Consider the following 12,896-nt stretch of genomic DNA (forward strand, 5'->3'; position numbering starts at 1 on the left):
GGAACAACTCAGTCTCTAAAATACTACTACAACTGCTACAACCACTCCTATTACTATTACTACTATTACTACTATTACAACTACTTCAGCAACTACTACTGCTACCACTACTACTAAGGTTACTACTACAACTACTACAACAACAACTGCTACCACAACTGTTCACCTGGTGCTAATAAACTTCTGTAGCCACAACTGCCCTGACTGACAGAAGTGAGGCCATACTCACTCACCATACTAGGCGATGTGGGAGTGTCTTGCCCAAGGACTCAACATCAGCAAGTTCTGAGTTGTGGATGAATCTGTTCTAGCCTGTTACAATTATTACTTGTACTACTGCTACTCATGGTACTACTAAAACAATTAATACTACAATGTTACTGTTTCATCTACCACTAAACAGATGCATGCTACTACTGCCACTCCTACTGCTACTACTGCTACTGCTACTACTACTACTGCTAGTACTACTGCTAGTTTTCTCCCCGACAAAACCCACAATGTAGATGAATGTTCTGCACCGACAAAGGCGCCTACGAAGGTTTGAACTTTGAGAGCGTTTAGAGAGAAATGTGAGAAAATGTTAATGCTTGTCTGAGAAAAGTGTATAAAGTGTGTCATGAGGGGTTTTAAAGCCTTAAAACATATATAATAATGTAAAAAATAAAGCTGACTACTACTACTACTACTACTACTATGGATTTTGCCTATTGCGGGTTATTTTTAGAACGTAACCCCCACGATAAAAGAGGGACCACTGTAGATATGTATTTTGTAATTATACTATAAGCACTATAATTTCTGTGTTCTTCTTTAAGTCAGCTCACTATATTTTTTTCTAAATAACTTGGTTTAAAAACGGCCAAAACAAAACTCAAGTACTGTATTTTCTGGATTGAACAATTGGCTGAATATCAGTACAGCACGCTAATGTAACACATTTATTTATTCAGCTACATGAAGCATAAACGACGAACTGAATACGTGTCTATTATGTTAACGTAAGACATTAACAATTACGGTAATCAGATAACTACGCTAGCGTGACACATATTAATTTAACTACATGAGGCATAGACAGTGAACTGTATACGTGTCTGGTATGTTTACAAAAGATATTAATAGTTAATCAGATAATTAAAGCATAAAAACAAGCTAACAAGTTCACTCTGGATCTCACTCCAAATCACTAAATCCATTGAATTCTTCATCCTCTGTGTCACTTCTGAACCCTGTAAACTGGTAGTAGATGAAGTGCTGTTTTTGCGTGAGTGTCATACTGGTACAAAAGCCAAGAGCGCCCTTGCGTGGTTGTTAGTGTGACAAAAACGAAGAATGAAATTATGTAGTTTAATAATTTCACATATAAGTCGTATCTGAGTATAAGTCGCACCCCCAGCCAAACTATGAAAAAAGTGGGACTAAATCAGTGTTGAATCAGTACTACAATATAACTTTAACATTTTAACAAATAAATAAATAAATGGAGAAAAAATTGATTACTGTGAGTATGATAACACCATTAAAGGCTCTACCTTTACCTTAAACGTTCTGAGCATCCTAATTATCCACCTTGATGAGTTTATAAGTGCTTTTCACAATTCTCAGAGACCAGAGTGGAGTTTTGCTGTGATGGCAAAGCTAACAACTTGCATGCTTACACGCACTTCCTGAATCTTGGACAGTAAAAGGCTTTATAATAAGATGCCGACAGTACACAGGGGTGTAAGACTCATTCTGGTATTGAGCTAGCCTGTGTACTTCAGATTAAGATTAGGGAGTGCTGTTCTCCAGGCCCTTGTGCCCTTTCAAAGATGGCTGCCTCCCTTTCTCTCGTTTTGGGTGCTTTGTCTCCGTGGGAACCGCCTCTTGACGGACAGCTCAGCGGAGCGTTGGCGTGGAAACGGGAGATGCTTATCAGTCGGCCAATCAGATTCCCCCCCTGAGAGTCCTTGTGTTTAAGAATGAGTTGGTCTCAAGTGAACATTAACATTCTGATCCCATAATAGAACTAAACCAGCATTGAACCAGGACTGAACCAGGACTGAACATGGACTGAACCAGGACTAAACCAGGACTGAGCCAGGACTGAACCCAGTAAAACAGTACTACACCAGTACTTAACCTAGACTATACCAGAAATAAACCGTTACGGAACTCGGACTAAACCAGGAGAAAAACAGGACTACAGCAGGTCTAAACAGGACATAACCTGAACTAATCCTTGTCTAAACCAGTCTAAACCAGAACTTCACCTAGAGTCAAACCCAAACTAAACCAAGACGAGTTTATCCTTAGTTTAAACTAATCCAGTCAGGATGAAGCCTAAAGCCGGACTAAAGCCGGAAGAAAACAGGACGAAAGCCGGACGAAAGCCAGACTAAAGACAGACTAAAGCTGGACGAAAGCCAGACTAAAGACAGACTAAAGCTGGACGAAAGACAGGCTAAAGATAGACTAAAGCCAGACTAAAGCCATGCTGTGATAACCAGTTGAAGAGCGTGGTTATAAAGTGCAGCCATTATCATTGGAGAAGCTTCTGACATATGAATAATTCAGACTTTTATAGAGTCTCCAGTACAATGGACACTTAGCTCGGACATGTTTTATTTTAATGTATTATTATTTTTATTTATTTGTTTAATTTTATTTTTATTTTTTATTTTATTTGATTGTGGTTTAGTGCTAGTTCAGTCCTGCTTTAGTCTTAAGGTTTATACCTGGTTTAGTCCAGGTTCATTCTTGGTTTAGTCCTGGTTTAGTCCAGGTTCAGTCTTGGTTTAGTCCAGGTTTAGTCCTGGTTTAGTCCTGGCTTAGATCTGATTTAGTCCAGATTCAGTCCTGGTTTAGACCTGGTTTAGTCCTGGTTTATACCTGGTTTAGCCCAGGTTCAGTCTTGGTTTAGTCCTGGTTTAGTCCTGGTTTAGATCTGATTTAGTCCTGGTTCAGTGCTGGTTTAGGCCTGGTTTAGGCCTGGTTTAGTCCTGGTTTAGGCCTGGTTTAGTCCAGGTTCAGTCCTGGTTTAGACCTGGTTTAACCCTGGTTCAGTCCTGTTTTAGACCTGGTTCAGTCCTGTTTTAGACCTGGTTCAGTCCTGGTTTAGACCTGGTTCAGTCTTGGTTTAGACCTGGTTTAGTCCTGATTTATTCCAGGTTCAGTCCTGGTTTAGACCTGGTTTAGACCTGGTTTAGTCCTGGTTCAGTGCTGGTTTAGTCCTGGTTTAGGCCTGGTTCAGTGCTGGTTCAGTGCTGGTTTAGTCCTGGTTTAGGCCTGGTTTAGGCCTGGTTCAGTCACGATGGTTGTTTACATGTATTAATAGATTATGAACACTGTTCTAAAGTTCAAACTGTCATCTTTTATATCATTTAATGGTTGTGATTTTTCGGACCAGTTTTGTGATTAGATTTGTGATTTAAGTTATAATAATGTGACTCTGTTCAAAGTTCACAGTTTAAAGTTGCCCAGAAGAATTGACAAGAAGAGAGAAATATAAAAGATCTAACCCACCACCTCCTTATACAGAGAGGAGGAGGCAGGACAGGCACAAGCAGGTTAAAGGCACCGCACACAGAGGGGCCACTGTGAGGGCCCCTCCAGAACAGAGGGTCAGTGTGAGAGCTACTCAAACATGTTGACTAAAGGGAGGGAGGGAGGGAGTGAGTGAGGGAGGGAGAAGAGCAGGGGAGAGATGAGGAGAGAGAAAGGGGAAAAGGAGGAGAGATGGGGCAAGAGAGAACAGGAGGAGAAAGATGAGAGATGACAATAAAGGGAGAGAGAGGGGGGAAGGGGTTGGGAGAGAGAGAGGGACAGATGGGACAAAGAGAGAGAGAAGAGAGAGGGGCAGTGTAGGTGAGTTGAGAAGAAAAAGGTAAAATAGTAAAAAACAAAAGTATAATCTGTCAACTGGACAAAAAGTTGTAGGAGACAGTTGTAGGAGACATTTTGCTGCTCACCCAAGCTGCTCCTTCATTTCGGATCAGATTATTGTTGGACACTGCCTTATATCTATTTCACGACGCGAGAGCTCCTCTGGACCCCAGTCTGCTATACATCTCCATCTCAAAGCCACTAACCACTCATTTGAAGATAGTGAGGTACAGATCTTAGCCAGAGAAAAGAAATGGTTTGAGAGGGGAGTTAAAGAAGCAATTTTTGTTAGGAAAGAGAATCGTTCCTTGAACAGGAATGAGGTTCTTAGGCATCACCTGTCCCCCATCTATTACTCTATCCTCAGACCCAAAGCAAACAAAGCAACAATGGAGCTAGCCAGGATGCCAATAGGTGTGAAAGCACACATTAAGGGGTGTATGAATATGCTAAGTATGTCTCAGGCACAGTACACACTTAGTGTAGCTCAATAGACTGAGCCTCTAAACAAAAGCTGTTTACAGTTTCAGTGTCAGTTAGCTCCTCCCTTCAGACAGATATTAGGCATGTCCACCACAGTCTGACCAGAACTGAAGAAGGATGAGCAGCAAAACATCTTCACTCCTACAACTTTTTGTCCAGGTGACAGATTTTACTTTTGGTTTTGAATATGGATCAGACCTGGACGACTGAGGGATTACACAGACAGATGAGAAGAAAGGGAGAGGTGGAAAGGAGTGGTACAGAGATGAGGAGAAGGGAATGAAAGAGGAAAGAAGGAGAGAGAAGAGGAAAGAGGAGAGGGAGGAGGAGAGGAGAGAGCAGAGAGAGGACGAAAGATGACAAAAGAAGAGAGAGAATGAGAGGAGAAAGAGAGAGAGAGGAGAAGGATGCTCCACCATATCAATAGGTTGTGTGAAATGTCAGTGATGATTCATATTCATGAAGTGCATGGTCCTAGTTCAGTCCTGGTTTAGTCCAAAAAATATATATATTTATGGGATGCTCCAAACGCAATTTCGTTGTTCTTCTGTGACAATGACTACAAATAAATTGAATTGAATTGAATGTATAGTCGTAGTTTAGCTCTGGTGTAGTCCTGGTTTAGCCCTTGTTCCTGGTTTAGTCCTCTTATAGTCCTAGTTTAGTCCTGGTTTAGTCCATGTACAGCCCTATTTTAGCCCTGCTCCATTCTTGGTATAGTCCATGTATAGTCCTGGATAAGCCATGTTTAGTCCTGGTTCAGTCCTGGTTCAGTCCTGGTTCAGTCCTGGTTCAGTCCTGGTTTAGTCCTGGTTTAGATCATGTTTAGCCCTGGTTCTGTCCTTGTTTAGTCCATGTGTAGTTTACAGTCTGTACACACAGGCGGCTTGTATCTGAGGTCTACAGTTAAAGCTGCTCCCAGTTCCTGTGATAAGCCTATGTCCATATACGTGCGTAATGCCCATATAAAAGCGTCCATAGTGCTTCCTGTTTGAGATAACACACACACACATATATATACAGGAAATGCTTCTCCTACACAAACACAAGCACTTTTAAGCTTTTCAAATGGTTGATTTGGAGTCAGGGGAAATACATCAAAACACAATTTTGGTCTTTATTTAATTAATCCAACCAGGCTGTAATCGATAGTGATTTTTGAAAATGAACTCCAAAATTTTTGAATTTTAGAAGCAAAATTCAATTCATTTAAAAAAGGGACAGACAGGGAAGGGAGGGTTATGAGAGAGTGGGGAAGTAGGACGGGGAGGGTAGGAGAGGGGAGTAGGGGTGGGGGGTGTAGGTGAGGGAGGAATAGGAGCAGAGCTAATCGGCCATTGGTTGCTCTGGATTCTAAACAATTGTATCAGCCATGAAAAATCCCATATCGCTCGATCTTTAGTTTTGTATAAATCTGCCGGGACACAGGGCTCCAAACTGGGACTGTGTCAGGTAAATTTAGTCACCCTAAATTGAACATATTTCTCAAACGGTTCCTCCTGGTTGTGTCATCTGGTTTAAGGCGTGAGATTTTGTCCTGTCTGTGACTCCATGCTGAGTGATGTTTTCTGTCCTCTCCCATGCCCCTCCTGTCTTCTCCCTCTCATTAACTCAGAATTAGCATGTACTCTGTCGTTAGCTCGGGCGCTAACACCTGCTGCTGCTGCTGCTGTGAGGACCGCTTTGCCCACAATCCCCCAGGAGCCATTAGTTTACGTAAATTCACTTCCTGTTTACAGAGAGCAGATCTGAATCATACGCAGATACTTTTACACCTCATTTAAAACAAACTCCATTTCCCCATGAAAGAATTGACAGTATTTAGACATCTGTTCTAGATGAGTACGCTAGTCTTATTTTGGTCTTGGTTTAGTTCTTGTTTAGTCTCTTGGTTTAGTCCTGGTTTAGTCCTGGTTAGGGGTATTCAAAACTTTAAAAATATCGATATAGCGTATCGTTTAATTTAATCATACAGTTATCGATATCGTGGACTGCTGTATCAATATGTTGCCAAGAGTATTTTTTTGTATATTTTACCAAATGATAACTTTAGCACATTTACACGTGTATTTTTACTGGTGTTTAATGTGCATTGTCCCTTTTAAATAAATAAGTAAATAAATAAACATGTAAATGTTGAGCTTGTATAAGCTGTGGGTGAGTTAGTTACATGCACTAAACAAGGTGCACTTTATGTTCATTCATCTTCAGTAAACGGAAGAGAAATGCTCCATTAATGTTTATTTTTTGTGAAAATGGGGCTGATCATTAAGGGCCCAAAAGCCTTTATATTTCACTGAATCGTATCAAATTGATTTAAAATACATCGTATCGTCTCGTACTGTATGGAATCGAAAGTGCACTGTATTGAGATATGTATTGTGGACTTTGTATCAAGGTATGTTTCTGTCATGATGCCTGCATTTTCTGTCTCCCTGTGTTCTCTCCCCCTCCCATACCTGTCTGCCTGGAGCTGGGCGGAGTTCCTGACTCCTCCCGCGCACACCTGGAGCGCATCAGCATAATTACCTCCACCTGCTGCCGAGTATATGAGGGCTCGGCAGAAGACACTTGGGGCCAGACCGTCCGCGTGTCAACGTTCCTGCTCTCGCTCATTCCTGCTCCTGCCTCTGTGCTCCAGCTCCGGTACAGTCACTCCTCTGCCTTGCCTCCTGTTCCGTCTTGGTCTCCGGCTTGCTTCTCACCTCCTGCCCTGGCTCCCGCTCTCTGGACTACTCTGGCTCGCCCTGCTCCGGTCTCGTCCCGATCCTGTCCTCGCTCTGGTCCTGGCTTTCCCATCCCCGCTCTGCACTACGCCCGTCTGGTCTGCCTCCCGCTCCCTGGCTCCCCGTGTGTGTTAAATGAACTATTAAAAACTGAAATTCACCATTTTGTAAATAAACACTGTCAACTTGCCCTGAGTCTGCACTCCTTGGTCCACACCCGCACTAGCCGTTACGACAGTTTCGTATCTGCACCTTCTTAATGGTAGTCCTGTTTTAGTCTTTGCTTAGTCTTGGATAAATCCTTGTTGTGTCTTGGTTTAATTTAGACTTAGTCTCAGTTTAGTGTAGTTTATGGATGTAGACCTGGTTTAGTTCTGGTGTAGTGAATTGATTGCTGATTGTTGTTGTGTCAAATGCTGGTTTGTGTGGCAGATCACTCAGCTACAGGTAATCATCATTTGCATCAAACATAGACAGTGGAAAGCTTCAACCACAAATACCAGGACTAAACCAGAACTATATCAGAACTAAACTAGAATCAAGCCATTACTAAACCTGGATTAAACCAGAATGAGAGTAAACAAGGGCTGGGAAACATGGAAAAAGCTGATGTAAACATGTTCAAACCAAATATAAATTTTACTGTTAACAATTGTAACACTGTCCTCTCCGGGTGGGTGGTGAGTCTCTGCCCCAAGTGGAGGAGTTCAAGTATCTCGGGGTCTTGTTCACGAGTGAGGGAAGGATGGAGCGGGAGATTGACAGGCGGATCAGTGCAGCGTCTGCAGTGATGCGGTCGCTGTATCGGTCCGTTGTGGTAAAGAAGGAGCTGAGCCGGAAGGCGAAGCTCTCGATTTACCGGTCAATCTACGTTCCTACCCTCACCTATGGTCATGAGCTTTGGGTAATGACCGAAAGGACAAGATCGCGGATACAAGCGGCTGAAATGTGCTTCCTCCGCAGAGTGGCCGGGCGCACCCTTAGGGATAGGGTGAGGAGCTCGGTCACACGGGAGGAGCTCGGAGTAGAGCCGCTGCTCCTACACGTTGAGAGGAACCAGCTGAGGTGGCTCGGGCATCTGCTCAGGATGCCTCCTGGACGCCTCCCTAGGGAGGTGTTCTGGGCATGTCCCACCGGGAGGAGGCCCCGGGGAAGACCCAGGACACGCTGGAGGGACTATGTCTCTCGGCTGGCCTGGGAACGCCTTGGGGTCCCACCGGAGGAGCTGGAGGACGTGTCCGGGGTGAGGGAAGTCTGGGAGTCCCTGCTTAGACTGCTGCCCCCGCGACCCGGCCCCGGATAAAGCGGAAGAAGATGGATGGATGGATGGATGGATGGAATTGTAACACTGATTTATTCTTAATCACTAAAACACTGGACATGATGGACGAGTTGTTTATGTTATAATTTGATGTTTTGACGATTATCCAGAAAGCAGAGTGAGCCTCACATGAGTCTTTCATTTGTGTTGCCAGTTTCAATGCTGAAATCCAGTTGGTTTAAACTTAAAATGCCTCCCTCTGATCTGAATGGTCACTACCTAAACCCCAGCACCTGCAGCCAATCATGGCTCAGTGCTAGTGCAGACTCTGCAGCTCAGTGTGTGAATTCTGGAGGTTCTTTCACATGAGGCCTCTCCATAGACTGAGAAAGAGACACACTTGTGTCTCTAGCTGCAGGTTCAGGCTCTGGACACACAGGTTCAGTTGTGTAGACTACAATTCCTTTAACTTAAAGGAAAATTATTTGGCTTATTTTAGATCTTAGTAATCTCTCCCGGGCCCTGTTTGAACCCCAGTAAGCGGTATAAGGCTCCGCCCACAACCCTACATCACTCATATTCCTTATGACAATTCTCCATAAATTTACAAAAACATGATACAAAACTGTGCTGATTGGCTCTTTGGTCCTATGATACTCTAAATTTGCCTCTATAGCTGCTAGCCTCAATGAACTTCATTTGACTGGAGGTGAACACTATGAGTGACGTCACACTCTCTTAGTCCACCTCTTTATACAGTCTATTATTAAAATGTGACTAAACCTAGACCAAAGCAGATCTGACCCAAGCTGTTTGGTTGTTCTGTGGTGTTTTTCCTAATGTTTCAGAGGATGAGTCAGTAATATTCTGGGATATTGCCACAAGCTGATCACATGACCTATGAACAAAAGAGGAGCTGATGATGTCACTAGTGTGGGATAGGCCTGACCACAGACCCCGTATCACATTATCAATATACTCCTACCATTACTATTACTATGACTGGTGGTGCTGCAAATACTGGAGTGGCCTGTGCTCGTGGGGTAGCTGAACTCAGATGTGGGAATAGAAATGAGAGACATGGAAAAAATGAATTTGTAATTGGAAGAATTGGCATGGTGTAGATGTCAGAGTTGTAGTAGCAGTAATGTAGCAGTAGTAGTAGTAATAGTAGTAGTAATACTACTAAATTGTAGTATTAGTAGTAGTAAGTAGCATCAGTCATAGCAATAGCAGCAGCAGCAGCAGCAGCAGTAGTAGTAGTAGTAGAGGTAGGTAGTAGAATCAGTAGTAGTAGGAGTACGCCTAGTAGTAGTAGTGGTAGTAGCAGTAGTAGTAGTAGTAGTAGTAATAGTGGTAGGTAGGTAGCATCAGTACTAATAGAAGGAGCAGATCTAGTAGCAGCAGTAGTAATAGTCAGTGGTGGGCCCTCTCTGCTGGCCTAAACATTCTCAGAAAAGTGAATTTATTTATTATTTTCATAAATATGCAAACAAAAATATTCTCTATTTTCTGTTCTCTTTATGTCGTATTATATCCATGTTTGAGTGGCTTCCAATGTTGTTTATTGTGGTAGAGTTTTTATCCAATTATATTTCACCTAGCTTGTGTTGTCAGGCAAATTTCATTTTGTAAACAGAGCTTAAAAACGTTTGGAGACACTCGAGTGGATAAGGTCACCTCAGTTAAAACTGCACTAAAGTTTGTTCAATCTCAGCTGCGCCACATTTTCAGTTATTTGCTATTGTATAGTCGATTGTCAAAAAATGCAAATGATCTGTTTGCTTTATTTTCAAAGAATAGTTTGTTTTGTTATTGTCTGGTTGGTGTCTTATATGAAATGTCGACATTGTGCAGTTTATTGGACAGACTTCTTTAAGCTCACATAACGTAATTTATTGGCATTTTGTTTTGTTTTGTTGGCATCTTTAAATCACATTTTTATTCAAAATTTTTGACAGTATCTGTGAACTTAGTTTCCTACTCTTAATTGTGAATGCAATGCTGCTTATTGGTTTTAAATGCTCCTGAAATTAAGTGTTGAGGTGATGTTGTAATGTGTAAGTGGGACGTCTCTGAAGGCCTGAGGGTGAAATACACGGCCCGCCACTGAACTAAACCAGGACTAAACTGGGACTCAACCAGTACTAAATCAGGATTACACCAGGGCTACACCTGGACTCAACCATTACTTAACCAGGACTCAACAAGGAAAACACTAGGTCTACACCAGGATGACACTAGGCATACTAGTACTACAGTCAGTATGCACCTTAATACAATCCACATATGAAGCCAGTCTAGACAGTTTAAAATGGAAAAGATTTTGTCCAAATTTGTCTTAAATGTTTTAACTCTTGCCACTTTTTGTAACTAGTTTTGACAGATTCCTGAATGGTCCAAGTTTTCCAGAATCCGGGTCAGACAGATCCTGATCTTATCCTCGGAATTTTGGGAAAATACAGGCAAAAATAAAAGCAGGACTAGACCGTCGACTGGGCCCAAAGATTAAACTAAGGATATAACCAGGTCCAAAATAGGGACTAGACCAGATTTAAGAGAGGACTAAATCTGGATCATATTTGTGCAGTTATTAAGGTTGTCTGATTTTCACCTTTGTTGAGATGTCTTTTGGCAAAAAGGAGGAATAGTAGTTAGTCAAAATACTGAAATTTCAATCTTGATTTCAATACTAAGGAATAGACCTGATACTTAAAACCTCTTTCTTTAGAATGATTTTCAACATTAAATGGTAGCACTTTCTTTTATATTTCCCTGTGGCCTTATATCTGTGTAATCCCTCAGTGTCCAGGTAGGTTCCATAGTGGTCCATGGGTGTTTACTCGTCTATGTGTCTTATACTTGTTCTGATACAGCTCACGATCATTCTAAACATATTCAGGAAAGGTTAATTTCTGTTCTGTAAATTGACCTTTTTAATATTGATGTTAGTTTTAATATTGATTAGTACCTGAGTTTGATACTTTTGACAAGACTAATCAGCAGCAGCAACAGCAGTAACAGCAGTAGTAGTGCTAGTAGTTTGACCAGTAGTTTGACTTTAACTACAGTGTTCTTTAATGAGTAAATACTTAATAAGTGAATCATGTTCCTGAGAATAAGGTCAGAGCCCCAGAGGGAAGGACCAGGAAACAGATGGAGTCCAGTCCAGGGTCTAGACCAGGACTAAAACAGAACTGAAGTCTGAACCAGGACAAGACTTGGACTAAACCAGGACTAAAGCAGGACTGAACCAGAACTGAATTGGGGCTGAACCAAGACTAACCATAACTGAACCAGGAATAAACCAGGACTAAACAGAACCCATAAGAACTACACTAGCACTAGAACTGGGTTAACCAGAAGTAAACCAGGACTGAACCGGGACTGAAACAGGACTGAACCAGGGCTAGACCAGCACTTAACCAGGGCTAGATTAGCATAAGACTAGACCAGGATCACACAAGGACTGAACTAGAACTTCACAGGATCCACAGAACTAGTTTTAACCAGTACACCTAAATGTGATTAAACCAGGACTAAACCAGTACTTAACCAAGACTAGATCAGCATAAACCAGGGCTAGACCAGGACTAAACTAGAACTAAACTGGGACTTCACAGAACTCGTAGAACAAGACTTAGACCAGGGCTGTCCAAACATTTTGTTTACAGAGGGCCACACACTGAAATCTGTGTGGAGCAGAGGCCACACGAGGCAAAGGACACAGAAGTGGATCCTTCAAAAAGTTACATTTGACGCAGGTTTGACTGAGCCAAAAAACTTTTATGTCAGATCTCTTTCACAACAGAATGCTTGTTATTTCAGATATCATGGCAGACATTTTACATAATTTGGGCCAATTCAGCAGAAAGCCTGAAGGCCAACAAACACAGGGCCATAGTTTGGACATCCCTGACTGAGACCCTGGTAATGACCAGGACTATCCCAGTGCTGAGTAAGTTCCTTCCTCTACGTTGGAGGAAGTGGACTTTGGAGATTGTGGAATAGTAGACATTTGTGAACATAGTGAACATACTGGACAGGAGACAGAGGACTGATCCATGAGAGAGGAAAGGGCAGAACACAGGCTTCCTGGAAGAAGCTCTGGGGAATAGAACCCAGCACCCAAACAGAATCAATAACATGAGATAGTTTTCAGACCCCATACTTGAATAATACAGTGTAACAGTACTCTTACCCGAGTAATATATAGTACAGTGTAACAATACCCTTACTTGAGTGCTATATCATACAGTGTGAAAGTACTCTTATTTGAGCAGTATACAGTAAAATGTAACTGTTCTGGTACTCGAATAAAAGTTGTGTTTTCTCTTCCCACTGTGAGTATGTCTAAAGTGACTTGAGCTTTATGTTGACAATATGAAATGATTTGAACATTTGTGTCTCTTGCAGCTCCTTCAGATATGATTTAGTTTGGCTCATTTTTGTATTTATTCTGTTTTATTCAGATTTTATGCAGTATTTAAATGTGGACTTCTGCAACTCATTGATTTTCCTAGAATTTTACTTAATATAGGATTAAATTGATATATCTA

General features: G+C 41.9%; 2 protein-coding genes across 2 annotated transcripts in view; both read left to right on the top strand.

The window, feature by feature from the left end:
* canx (calnexin) overlaps positions 1-12,896 on the top strand; it is a 251,927-nt gene that overhangs the window by 197,919 nt on the left and 41,112 nt on the right. The gene's annotated exons all lie outside the window — the stretch shown is intronic.
* mgat4b (alpha-1,3-mannosyl-glycoprotein 4-beta-N-acetylglucosaminyltransferase B) overlaps positions 1-12,896 on the top strand; it is a 41,021-nt gene that overhangs the window by 6,809 nt on the left and 21,316 nt on the right. The window lies entirely within an intron of this gene.

The sequence above is a fragment of the Periophthalmus magnuspinnatus genome, chromosome 5, assembly GCF_009829125.3.
Source record: "Periophthalmus magnuspinnatus isolate fPerMag1 chromosome 5, fPerMag1.2.pri, whole genome shotgun sequence".
Taxonomy (NCBI): Eukaryota; Metazoa; Chordata; class Actinopteri; order Gobiiformes; family Gobiidae; genus Periophthalmus; species Periophthalmus magnuspinnatus.